We start from the raw sequence: 11,980 nt of genomic DNA on the forward strand, positions 1-11,980 counted from the left end.
TGTGTGTGTGTGTGTGTGTGTGTGTGTGTGTGTGTGTGTATCCAAACCATCAAACCAAACAAAAGTTTGTAGTGTAGACTAAGCATAAAAAATACGGAAAACCATAATGGTTACTGTAAAGCAATTCATAACACTTACAATCATACAGAGCAAATGCATACAGAAAAAGGAGAGCTTACTTTGGAGAAATCTATTCAGATTTCCTAGCCTGACTAGGACCCCTCCCACTGGTTTCATTCTTCTCTAACCAGACCCTGGGTCTGCTTCTTTCTTTCTGTTTTTCTTTTTCAAATGGAACCTAATGAAAGTTAAAAGCTTTTGCACAGCAAAGGAAACCATAAACAAGACGAAAAGACAACCCTCAGAATGGGAGAAAATATTTGCAAATGAAGCAACTGACAAAGGATTAATCTCCAAAATTTATAAGCAGCTCATGCAGCTCAATATCAAAAAAACAAACAACCCAATCCAAAAATGGGCAGAAGACCTAAACAGACATTTCTCCAAAGAAGATATACAGACTGCCAACAAACACATGAAAGGATGCTCAACATCATTAATCACTAGAGAAACGCAAATCAAAACTACAATGAGGTATCACCTCACACCGGTCAGAATGGTCATCATCAGAAAATCCACAAACAATAAATGCTGGAGAGGATGTGGAGAAAAAGGAACCCTCTTGCACTGTTGGTGGGAGTGTAAATTGATACAACCACTATGCTTATTTCTTTCTGAATTTTCTGTGAGACGTGGAGGCAGACTCAGGCTGACTGAGCAAGGGCCATTGTCTATCTGAAATACCAATTGTACCTCTGAAAACAAATGCAATCTTTTAAATAATGAAATGGCACCTGCGGTAGAATTTGAAACAATAGCTTACAATTTGCTTGAATTCCTCTCCTACAGATGGCAGCAGGACTTTTCTCTGACAGTCAAGGGTGACTGTCGGTCCCTGGCTTCTCCCCAGAACTGTATTGGGTTGGTAGGAGTCGGGGTGGGGAACAATAAATTGGAAACAGAGTTCCCAGGTTTGCTACTACAATGACCCCTTCTTCTCCCACCCACCTCATTAACCCCTGGCACTAGCCATGTTGCAGTATACTCCACCTGGGTGTCTTCCACATCAGTGTGGCATAGAGATTTAACACACAGAGGCTTTGGAGTTGGGCACACGCGGTTATGAGCCTCGACTCTGCTCCTCTGCAGCAGCTTTCGTAACCTTGGACAAGTGGTTTCGCCTCTCAGAGCCCCCATGTCCTCAGGAACAAATGGGGATAATAAGGAGGATCTGCCTCATCAGGTGATGGGATGAAATTAATGAAACAAACGTATGTAAAGAGCTTATTAGCGAGTGTCACGTAGCAGGAAATCATCACAGCTGCTCTTATTACTATTATTAAAGCTGTGTTCTATATATACACACAGCTAATACCAGGCAATCTGTGATGACTTCTAGGGCAGAAGTATAAATGCAGCTATTACTACTGGGCAGGCTTCTCGCTTGGGGAACACAGCTTACACCCACATCTCCTCCGGCATTAAGAAAGCAATTGCTGCGATAAAAAAAACACACCAATACTGAGAACCTTGTATTTTCATGCCCCCAAATCCTCTTTAAAAATATGCAATTGTCCTTCATCTCTGTCAATAAACCTTAAAGATAAATGAGCTAAAGCTAGGACTGGGGAATGAGAATTTTCTGTCTCCAGGTGTAACCTGCCAAAGGATGATGCCAGACTCCTACATCTGAGCTCTAAGCTTGAACAGAGATAACTAGCTATTGGGTAATGGCCCTGGACAGACCTCCCCAGTGATAACATTCCATAAAGCCACAGCTCTGGTACATTCACTAGTCATTTTCCTCTGATCCTGAGGAAACCTGTGCTGCTTCAAATTCAGAGACTGTACTCTAGGCATCGTATTGATCTTGCTCCCCTCCACCGTGCTCACATACCCTAAAACTGTAAGATAATTGAGCTGCTAAGACAAATGGAATTATATTCACCAGCTAATTTTCCAACGGTCAGCATGACCTTTTGTAAAAGTGTCTGTTCAGCATTTGAAAGAGCATGTTTTCTAACATCTCAGAAGGAAATATATATGAGGAAGCAAAGCTTTACAACAGTTTTCTTTTGTGCTGACAAACTGAGAAGTATGAAATGTTCATTTGCCCCAGAGTCAGAAAAGGCACAACCAATTACAAAGTCTGAAAATAGCAAAATTGACTTATAACAGCAAACAGTCATGCCTATATAATTCCATTTAACTGGTTACTCAGCTCTTTTTGAAAGGCATTATTAAGCTTGTTAGAGAATCTCAAAGGAAATCTCTTTCATTAAGTAGTTAAACAATTAGGCCTTGGAGTATTTAAAAAGATTACAGGCAGATGAATAATGCTGCAAAGTGGCCCTGAAATACATCTAGAGCTCAATAGACAGAAAGAAAGATTTATAAAAGTCCTTTCAGATTGTATTCTTTTTTCTAATTCTTATTAACTGGTTATTTTTCCAGTGTAAGACATTCATATGTTATATGTTATATACAAATATATTTATATATAAGTATATACAAATATTTATATATAAATATGTTATATACATATATAATTCTATCTGTATATATATGAATTTTATATAAGATATGGATTTTATGTAAGATAAAATGGGTTTTATATAAACAGATAAGCTTAAAGAAGAAAATGACTCATTTCAAGAATGGGTTTAAAGCAAGAAATAACCACTGTTAATCTTGCGTTCAACTTTGAGGAGGTTTATATAGTATAGCCTGGTGGCTAAGAGCATATGCGGGTCCAGAGTCAGTGCTCCATTACTTACTGACTGTGATCTGGACAATTCACTCAAACTTTGATTCAATTTTCTCATCTGTATAATTGGGATAAAAATAGTATCTTCCTTACAGTGTTTTAGGAGGATCCAATGAGATAGCATGAGTAAAATCTTAAATCAGTGCCTGGTACCTAGTAAGTGTTCAATAAATATTAGCTATTTATATCCTGTATTACAGTATACAATTAAAATGGGATTTTATTGTATATACTGTTTTATAGCCAGCTTTCTATTTAATAGTTTATTGTACATGTTTTTCTGTATAAATGCATGCACATCTTTTCATCTTTCTTAATGGCTGTATAATATTCCATCACATGAGTGTTTGATAAATTACCAGGTAGGACTGAGCATGGTGGCACTACTTGCCAAGCTCCAGCAGGGTTTGGGTGCTGTCTTTCTACATCCATGTGTACTTATGCACCTAATTGCATTTTAAAATTGTTATATAAAAATTAGTGAAAACAATCTAAATGCTCATTGACAGATGAATGGATAAAGAAGATGTGGTACATATATATAATGGAATATTACTCAGCCATAAAAAAGAACAAAATAATGCCATTTGCGGCAACATGGATGGACCTAGAGATTATCATACTAAGTGAAGTAAGTCAGAAAGAGAAAGACAAACACCATATGATGTCCCTTATATGTGGAATCTAAAATATGACATGAATGAACTTAACTATGAAACAGAAACAGACTCGCAGACATAGAGCACAGACTTGTGGTTGCCAAGGAGGAGGAGGGGTTGGGGAGGGATGGATTGGGAGTCTGGGATTAGCAGATGCAAACTATTATGCATAGAATAGAGAAACAAAAAGGCCCTACTGGGGCTTCCCTGGTGGCGCAGTGGTTGAGAGTCTGCAACTGGGGGCAAAGACGATATATATTCTTGTCCCAGGAACCAAAACACTCTTTCATTGTCAGAAACCAGGTTGAAATAACACGGCTAAGAGAATGGATTCTGTGCCTAAATTCTATCCCTACTGTTGTAAAATAAAATGAGGAAACATTTCAACTAATGCAAGAGTTAAAGGAGAAAGGCTTGGGACATAGTACTTTATCCTAACCGCCCCCCTGTCTCATCTTCCTGCATTGACAATAACCAGATAATATAACCTCTTCAAGGTGGACCACTTTCTACCTTCTTGGACTTTTTCATACTATCCAAGAGTCTTGACTAGACCCCTCTGTTTGTCCCATAGCTTTCTACTTTCTTTCCAACATATCTTTTCATCAATCTGTGTTTAGTAAAACTGATGTGTGGCAGAGTTGGGAAAGTTTTACTCTTGGGGTGAAGGTTCTCTAATCACCAATGTCCTCGGGGCCCTTTCCTAAGATCCATGAGTGGGTTGCGTGAGCTAAAGGCCTGGGGAGGTGAATTGTTTGTGAAGACGCCTGACAATGTGTGGCCTTGTGGAGATAAAACTGGCCGAGCTACTAACGCTTGGCAGCTCCTTTGCTCCCAGAGGATGTTCTGTATCAGCCTCTGGAGTCTTCAGCCTGAACAAGCTCCATACATACCCCAACAGCTCACTGATTGCTGCCCTTCTTCTCCTCTCTTTGTTTCAGCCACCACCCAGGGTTAAGTAACAGCCCAATGTCCTAGTTTAGCCTTACTTATAAAACAATCACTAGCCAGGTGTGCTCTGCTACTATCCTTACAACACACTCTTATGCATTGCTATTAATGTTTATACAACCCCCCCCCCCAAATATTTACCCCCAACCATCTACTGTGTTCCTGGCATGGGGATGGCCACAGGAACAGAGGAATAAATGAGATCAATACATTGGGCCAGCGTTCACAGAGCTATTGACTGACTCTGCAAAGAAAACTAGACACATAAGAACAGAAAGCCTGCTGAATGCTGCATGTGGCTTCACAGAGTTCACAGAGGAAGCTATGAGGATGTAGAAAATAGGGAACCATCCTGATACAGACTTGAGGAAGGAGATCAGAAAAGTTAAGCAATTACCTTAAGGTCATGTGTCAGGGTCCTGGGGCCACCATAACAAATCACCACAGACTGTATGGCTTAAAACAGCAGGAATTTATTCTCTGACAGTTGAGGAGGTCAGAAGTCTGAAATCAAGCAGTCAGCAAGGCCGTGCTCCCTCTGAAGCCTCTAGGGAAGAAGCCTTGCTGGCCTCTTCACAGCTTTCAGTGATGGCCAGCAGTCCTTGGCTTGCATCACTCCAGTCTCTGCCTCCATCGTCACATGGCCTTCATTCCTGTATGTGTCCCCAACTCCAAATCTCCCTCTCCTTATAAAGATGCCAACCATTGGCTTTAGGGTTCACCTTAATCTAGTATGACCCCCATCTTAACTTGATTACATCTATAAAGACCCTGTTTCCAAATAAAGTCTTATTCACAGGTACCAGGGGTTAAGGTATAAATATATCTTTGGGGGCAGGATACAGTTGACCCACGAGAGGTCATAAAGTCAACTAATGCAGAGCCAGAGCTGTCATCAGAGATTTGTGGCTGGATTACAAAAGCAAAACTGGACCACCACCAACAATGTGACTGTTAAAAATATTAATCCTATCTCTCCTGCCCCTTTCAAGGGAAACTATTGCTCTTCTAGTTTAACATTTTGATGGAGTAAATCTTTATGCAACTGAGTGCTTGTAACATACTTAGTTATAAGGCTATTTAGGGCCCTAGGTACATGTATTACTTGAACCACCACCTTACATTTGGCTAACTACCCACTCGGTGTCCAAAGGGCAGTGCAAACACTTCAACCTGGTGCACATCTGGACTTTCCTCTTCTTTCCAGGCTCCTTCTCTGTCTCACCACCGCAATCACCCGCGGTCCTTTCTCACCCTAGGGTTCCTGGCTGCATCGCAGATTTGTAAGTTGAGTCCTCAGGCTCTGAGCATCACTCTAGGCTCCGTTCTGCAGAGGAGGTGTCACGCACTTAGTTGTGGGAAGCTTTGGCTCCTTTTGATTTTTCAGACTGGATCTTTTAGAGGACAAATAAATGCACCTGCTTAATTCTAATGTGCTTTTATGCTGCCCACCCCACTGCCACCAAAAAGGTTTTTCCATCTATTTATTAATCTTGTGAAAGACTCCCAGGAACTCTGCCAGGAGTGATGCAGGTTGGCAGAAAAGGGGCAGAGAGGGAAGCTAACCCATCTTGCCACATGTATAAAGTTCTAAGCTTTGGGAATTCCCTGGCGGTCCAGTGGTGAGGACCCCGCGCTTTCACTGCCGAGGGCCCGGGTTCAATCCCTGGTGGGGGAACAGAGATCCCACAAACCACGTAGCCAAAAAAAAAAAAAAAAAAGTTCTAAGCTTTCGTAGATAATGAACTAAAGTTATAGAATTTAGTTAAACATTCCTCATTCTGAGAGAGAGCTTAAAGAGTCTTCTCTGAACTACACAGAGGGGGGTGGGAAAAAAGATGTTCTGATTTAATTCCTACATTATAACGAAAGCAATTGTCTTGTGTGTGTCATTATTTTTCCATTATCTTTTTTTTGCGGTACGCGGGCTTCTCACTGTTGTGGCCTCTCCCGTTGTGGAGCACAGGCTCTGGACGCGCAGGCTTAGCGGCCATGGCTCAGGGGCCCCGCCGCTCCGCGGCAGCTGGAATCTTCCCGGACTGGGGCACGAACCCATGTCCCCTGCATCGGCAGGCAGACTCTCAACCGTTGCGCCACCAGGAAAGCCCTTTACGTTATCTTAATGCCTTGGTTAATGAAGACTTTCAGAGTCCACTCACGCTGCTACGGGAGCGGAGCAGTTAGATTCCATCCTCGTCCCTGTGGTTACAGATGCAGCCTTACTGCAGACGTGGTTGTCTTCCTCACACCAAAGTTGCGTCAGTGCTGCTACCATCGCCTGGACTGCAGATGCCAGCCTCGGAGGTCAAAGCGACTTCCGTTTCACCCACGTGGGCTCCTCGCCCCCACTTCTCTTCCATTTGTAATATCACTGCTGCGGTAGCCCATTTGGAAGGTCCTCGCTGTGCTGATGATGGCAGACTGATGGCCCCGGGGTACCATGGGCACTCAGGGTGCTAGACATTTCGTGCATGACACCGACCACGGGGACGATACCTCCCTCTGTGTGAGAGGGCACACAATTTTTAATGTGTGGGGATTTTCGGACTCATCCTTCCCCCACCTATAACAATTTCAGGATTGCCAGCGTGGCCTTTTCTGTCCTCACCCCTCTCCCTGATTTCTGAGAGCAGAGAGGGCAAAATCTATGCAGAGCCTCCTAAGAAAAGAGACCAGACAGAACAGTTCGTGCCATGCACGAAATGACCCCCCAGGTAGCTTCAAGGGGACAGAAAGGATGTGATTGGTCAAATGGGTCATGACTGGGGGGCAAACACGTGGCGTTGCAGGAACAGGCCTGCATGCATGGGGGGAGGGAGCTCTTGATGCTGGAGAGTGAGAAAGCCCCGAGCATTTGGGGGTAGCAGAGGAGAGAAGGACACAGAGAAGTTATAAAAAGTTGTGGATTTTGCCACTTTGCCACGAGTGGTCGAGAGAGACCTAAACAAACCCAAATCCCCTACAAGGCTGCGTTCTTCCTCTGAAACTGGGCCACATGGGACCTAGCTTTATGAACAGAACATCTTGTTTGTTGAACACTCAGTGCCCATCTATCATCCCGGCACTGGGGCTAATTAGACGGGGTGAGAACACACAATTATAGGCTTTGAGAGAATGAAGGCACATGAGAGATCATCTAGTTTAACCTCCCATTACAGGAAATACAGGAATACAGGAAACCTCCTGCTGTCCCCTAGCCTCACCTCTGCTGGGAGGGTTCCAAGAAGGAGAACCTCAGGTCCAATTGACAACCCCCTTAATGCTCGTGAAGGTCATGTCTCGTAAAGGGGTGCAAAGGTGTGGCCTCCAGACATTCATGAGTCCTCAACTGTTGCTCCCTGAGTCTCAGGTCCTTCTTCTGGAAAAAGGTCACAACAGTACCTGGCTCAGAGTGTCTGTGAAAGGACTAAATGACGTGATGGATTTGGATGTGCTTCAGAAAGAACGATGCAGACTCTAATTATGAGTACAGCCTCTCGACCCTGTGCCCTTGGATTGAATCGACGTGTTAAAATAAGTCCTGCTGACATGCTAATACCCAACTATGTTTAATTGATTTGGAGAAAGCATTTTCAAAAGTCCATCTGCACCAGACGGAGAGAACCTTAGGAGCAAAATACTGTTGCAATCAAAATCATTCCATTTATAGATAACTGACAAGGACCTGCTGTAGAGCACAGGGAACTCTACTCAGTATTCTGTAATACCTATAGGGGAAAAGAATCTGAAAAAGAATGGATATATGTATGTGTATAACTGAATCACGTTGCTGTATACCTGAAACTAACACAACATTGTAACTCAACTATACTCCAATACAAAATAAAAATTAAATTAAAAAAATCATTCCATTTATAGTACATTTTAGTAGCTACTTTACATAACCTTTTATTTAATGATCCTGGTACCTAAGTAAGAATATATCATAGGAATTAGGAGTCTTGGAAAACCTGACAGTAAAAATAGAAAAAAAAAAAAGATTGCAAGAAAAACATTCTAAATAATTACTTAAGAGTGGAGCAATTAGGGGTGAGTTTATTTTTCTTCTTTCTGCATATTAACTTTTTCTACAATGAAGTTACAATATCTTGGGTAATGCACAATTTTGTCATGAGAATTCTGAGGACAATTTAAGTCCTAGCTTTGTGTGTGCTTTTATGTTAATTTTTCACCTTTACTGCCTTAGCACCTTTAGCTTCAAAGCAAGGGAATTCAAATAGGTGCTACAGAAGGGCCTTTCTTATAACAACCCTATTATTTTAGAAGGTGAAAATTTCACTTACAAGCAATAGATTGTCATCCACTCCAAAAAGCTTTTACCTTCCCAGCCAGATGATTTTCTGTAGAAAAATCACACATTTTGTGAGCAACTATATGCATCTTGCCTCAGAAATAATAAAAAAGTGACAGATAGATGTTTTGAGGTTTAGAAATTTGGAGCGAATAGAAGAGCTCTCAAATTGTGACTTTGGCCATGAGCAGGTGGGTGTTATTATCCAGCACATTTATGCCTGGTTTATCAAGTGAAAATTGGCAACTTTACAGATGAGTTATCATCCTTTGAGTCCATCCCCTTTCTGGTGGGTACGACCGAGTGCTTTTTTTGTCCCAAGGTAGCTGCGGTTGCTTGAGCCTGACTGAACCGTCCAGTAAGCCATTATGCAGACTGAGACACAGTTGCCATGCACTGAAGTGCCTTGTCATTTGCATATGGCATAAATATCAAACTACATCTCATGTGCAAAAATAAAAAAATTAAAAAACGACAGGTGCTACCGGGTCTAATTTTCAAATATAATTTTCATAAAATAGAACATTCACTACACACTTGAAGAATTTAAAGAAAATCTCTGTTAATCCTTAGAGTGTTGGGTTTTTGTTGGGTGATGTGATTAAAAAAACGGTACTTGGGACCAGACAGATCAACATGCTAGCTCTTAGGCTAAGTACTTACCACCAATGAGTTTCAGTTCGTTTATCTGTAAAATTGTCACCAAGTAGGTTCCTTTCTCCTTCCTTGGATAACCTTAGGTATTTTTAATTTGGTGGTATGGTTCATAAAATCTTAGAAAATACTTTCCATATTTTACACGTTTCTATATTTCCTTTCAGACATTTTCTGGCTCACATGATAGCAACACATCTCCATCTTAAGCTGGGCTCCTTGCCTGGTGGTGAAAGGAATCAGGAAGAGATGCTAAGCTTTCTCACCACTGTGGTTACTAATTTGCTAAGGCATTTAAATTCATAGCAGATCCCAGGTCCAAATCCTCTGATTCAATAAAGGGATAAGGGTGTTTATTTTCTATCACCAGTTAAGTATGCTATTTTGTTTCTTCTTTGAAAATGAAGCTAATTCTTGGATGTGTATATAACCCACATCTTACACAGAATTTTCATACATGCACACCCGGAGCTGTGCTGCAAGGTTTAATATATTGTCCCTAGTGAGCGGATAGGGAGAAAGATATATAGGCATTTGCAAAAATATTCTTAGAGTGTATTGGGGTAGAGGGGCAAAAATATGATGCCACCACTCAAGCCCTCATAAATGACAGTGTCCAGCACCAAAGCTGTCTGCTGCCTCCCCAGTCTCCAGCACCCACTGTATCTTCTTGCTGGTGGATCAATGATAAACTGAGGCTGAATATGCCAGAAACTCACTTTCCAGCTGCTGCACTGGCAGTCATGGGACCTAATTTGGTCCAGAGACTTCAGAGGAAATATACTGAGAATCTTCTTGGAAAGATTTCCCTCCCTGAGAGATACAGGATGAAACTTCACCCTGCTCTTACTTCTGGACTTTTGGACTCAGAAAGGAGCAGAGGCACCACCTCAGACACCACTGAGTTGTTGAACAACCCCCCCAGATCAGCTCCTTTTGGATTTCTTACGATGTAGGGGGAGAAAGCCCTTGCTGCTTAAACTGCATTTAGTCTGCTTTCAGGACTCTATTCCTTGCAGTCAGAAATATCTCCCTAGGGCCCTCTCCTATCTCCCACTCTTGCTCTGGCCTTCCTGCTTCTCCGCCTTGGTCCTGGGGTAATCCCCAGCACATACAAGTAGACTGCCAAGAAAAATGATAAAAAATTGACTTTTCCTCCATCTCCCCAGATGCACTGCTCCCAGTGACCTGACAAAGTACATGAGGGTTGGAAATCGAATTCCCTTAGGAGCCCCCAGGGGTGGGGCAAGGGAAGGAACAGAAGAGGAATGTCTTAACCAAGTCGGTGAGGCTTCAGGTCAGAACAAGAAGGAAGGCAGGAAGAGGTGTGTTGACGACGCTGTATAGCTGCCTAGGAAGCTATGCCTGGTTCCTTGAAGGAGCTGTGAGGCACCAGAGCTGCCCCTGGACCCTCAGCAGGAACTGTGTCGTGAGCTGTGAGCTGCAGTCACTCCGACCACAGAGATAGCCCCTACAGAGGATGGCTGAGTTGTCTGAACCCTGAGACACTGGAGCAGAGAGAAATGCTACAGGGGCTGTCCTGAGACTCCGGAGGCAGCTGCGGGGAGCCAGCATCACAGCAGCGAGAAGCAGGTCTGCAGCCTTGGCCTTGATAAATGATGCTCCATGGGGCCCCACTGAAACACTGCACAGGCTCCACGCAGGACCCAGCTAGAGGGGACTGCTGAGATGCCTGCTGGGGGATCCCGCGGCTTTCATGCCCGCAGCTCTCCACATTTCCCTTTCATGATTTGGCCCTACATCTGTACATAGAGAAGGAACTTATTTCTCTGTTTTAGTCACCCCTCACTGTGGAAGGAAAACAGCTTTTTCTTACTGGGAGACCAGGAGAGAGGGAAGCCCTAAAATCTAGAGCTGGTCCAACTGTAAAGGACCAAGATTCCAGTCCAGCCTTCAGAGCAGCATAGGCTGCCTGGTCAGAGATGCTTCCCCTGCATCGACCAGCAGGTGGACGTGGGTCCCGCAAATCACAGACTGGCTACTTTCGCCAAGAAGTGAAACTCTTCAGATCACGGGCATCAGAGCAGGATGCTTGATTTGTGAATATTGGCAAATCACAAGTTTTCTGAAAGGCTTGGAGCAGCTTGCAGACGCTAGTAAATTATAGTATCTCCAATTCTTTGTGCTTAAGTGTATCTACCCAGCACAAAATGAAGTGGAAATTTGGCAAGAGAGAATCAAACTGATCACAAACCAGCTGGTCTCACTAACTTGTCTATAGGTGTTTCTGATGTCAAATGATGGCTAAGTGTCCATAGAGCTGTGCCCTTGTAAACATCACAGTATTAAGGATGATAACAGCCAACATTACTGAATGTGCCAGACACTGATAATTGGTGGCATTTAATCCTCACTACCGTGTGCAGTAGGTATTTACTATCTGTGTGGCTTTGGATGAATTTCCTAATCCCTCCAAGGTGGTCCTGACTCAAAGACGATCTGTCAGATGCCAAGGCTTGGGGCCGAGACAACCATTCTGTCCTGTTACCTCTGAACTGCCCCTGGGAAACCCCATCCTTCACTTACACATCCCTACACAGTCTCCCCATGACAAGTGACCTTTATGAAGGTGGCTGA

This window comes from Neophocaena asiaeorientalis, unplaced genomic scaffold, assembly GCF_003031525.2.
Source record: "Neophocaena asiaeorientalis asiaeorientalis breed wild unplaced genomic scaffold, Neophocaena_asiaeorientalis_V1.1 scaffold85, whole genome shotgun sequence".
NCBI classification, from domain to species: domain Eukaryota; kingdom Metazoa; phylum Chordata; class Mammalia; order Artiodactyla; family Phocoenidae; genus Neophocaena; species Neophocaena asiaeorientalis.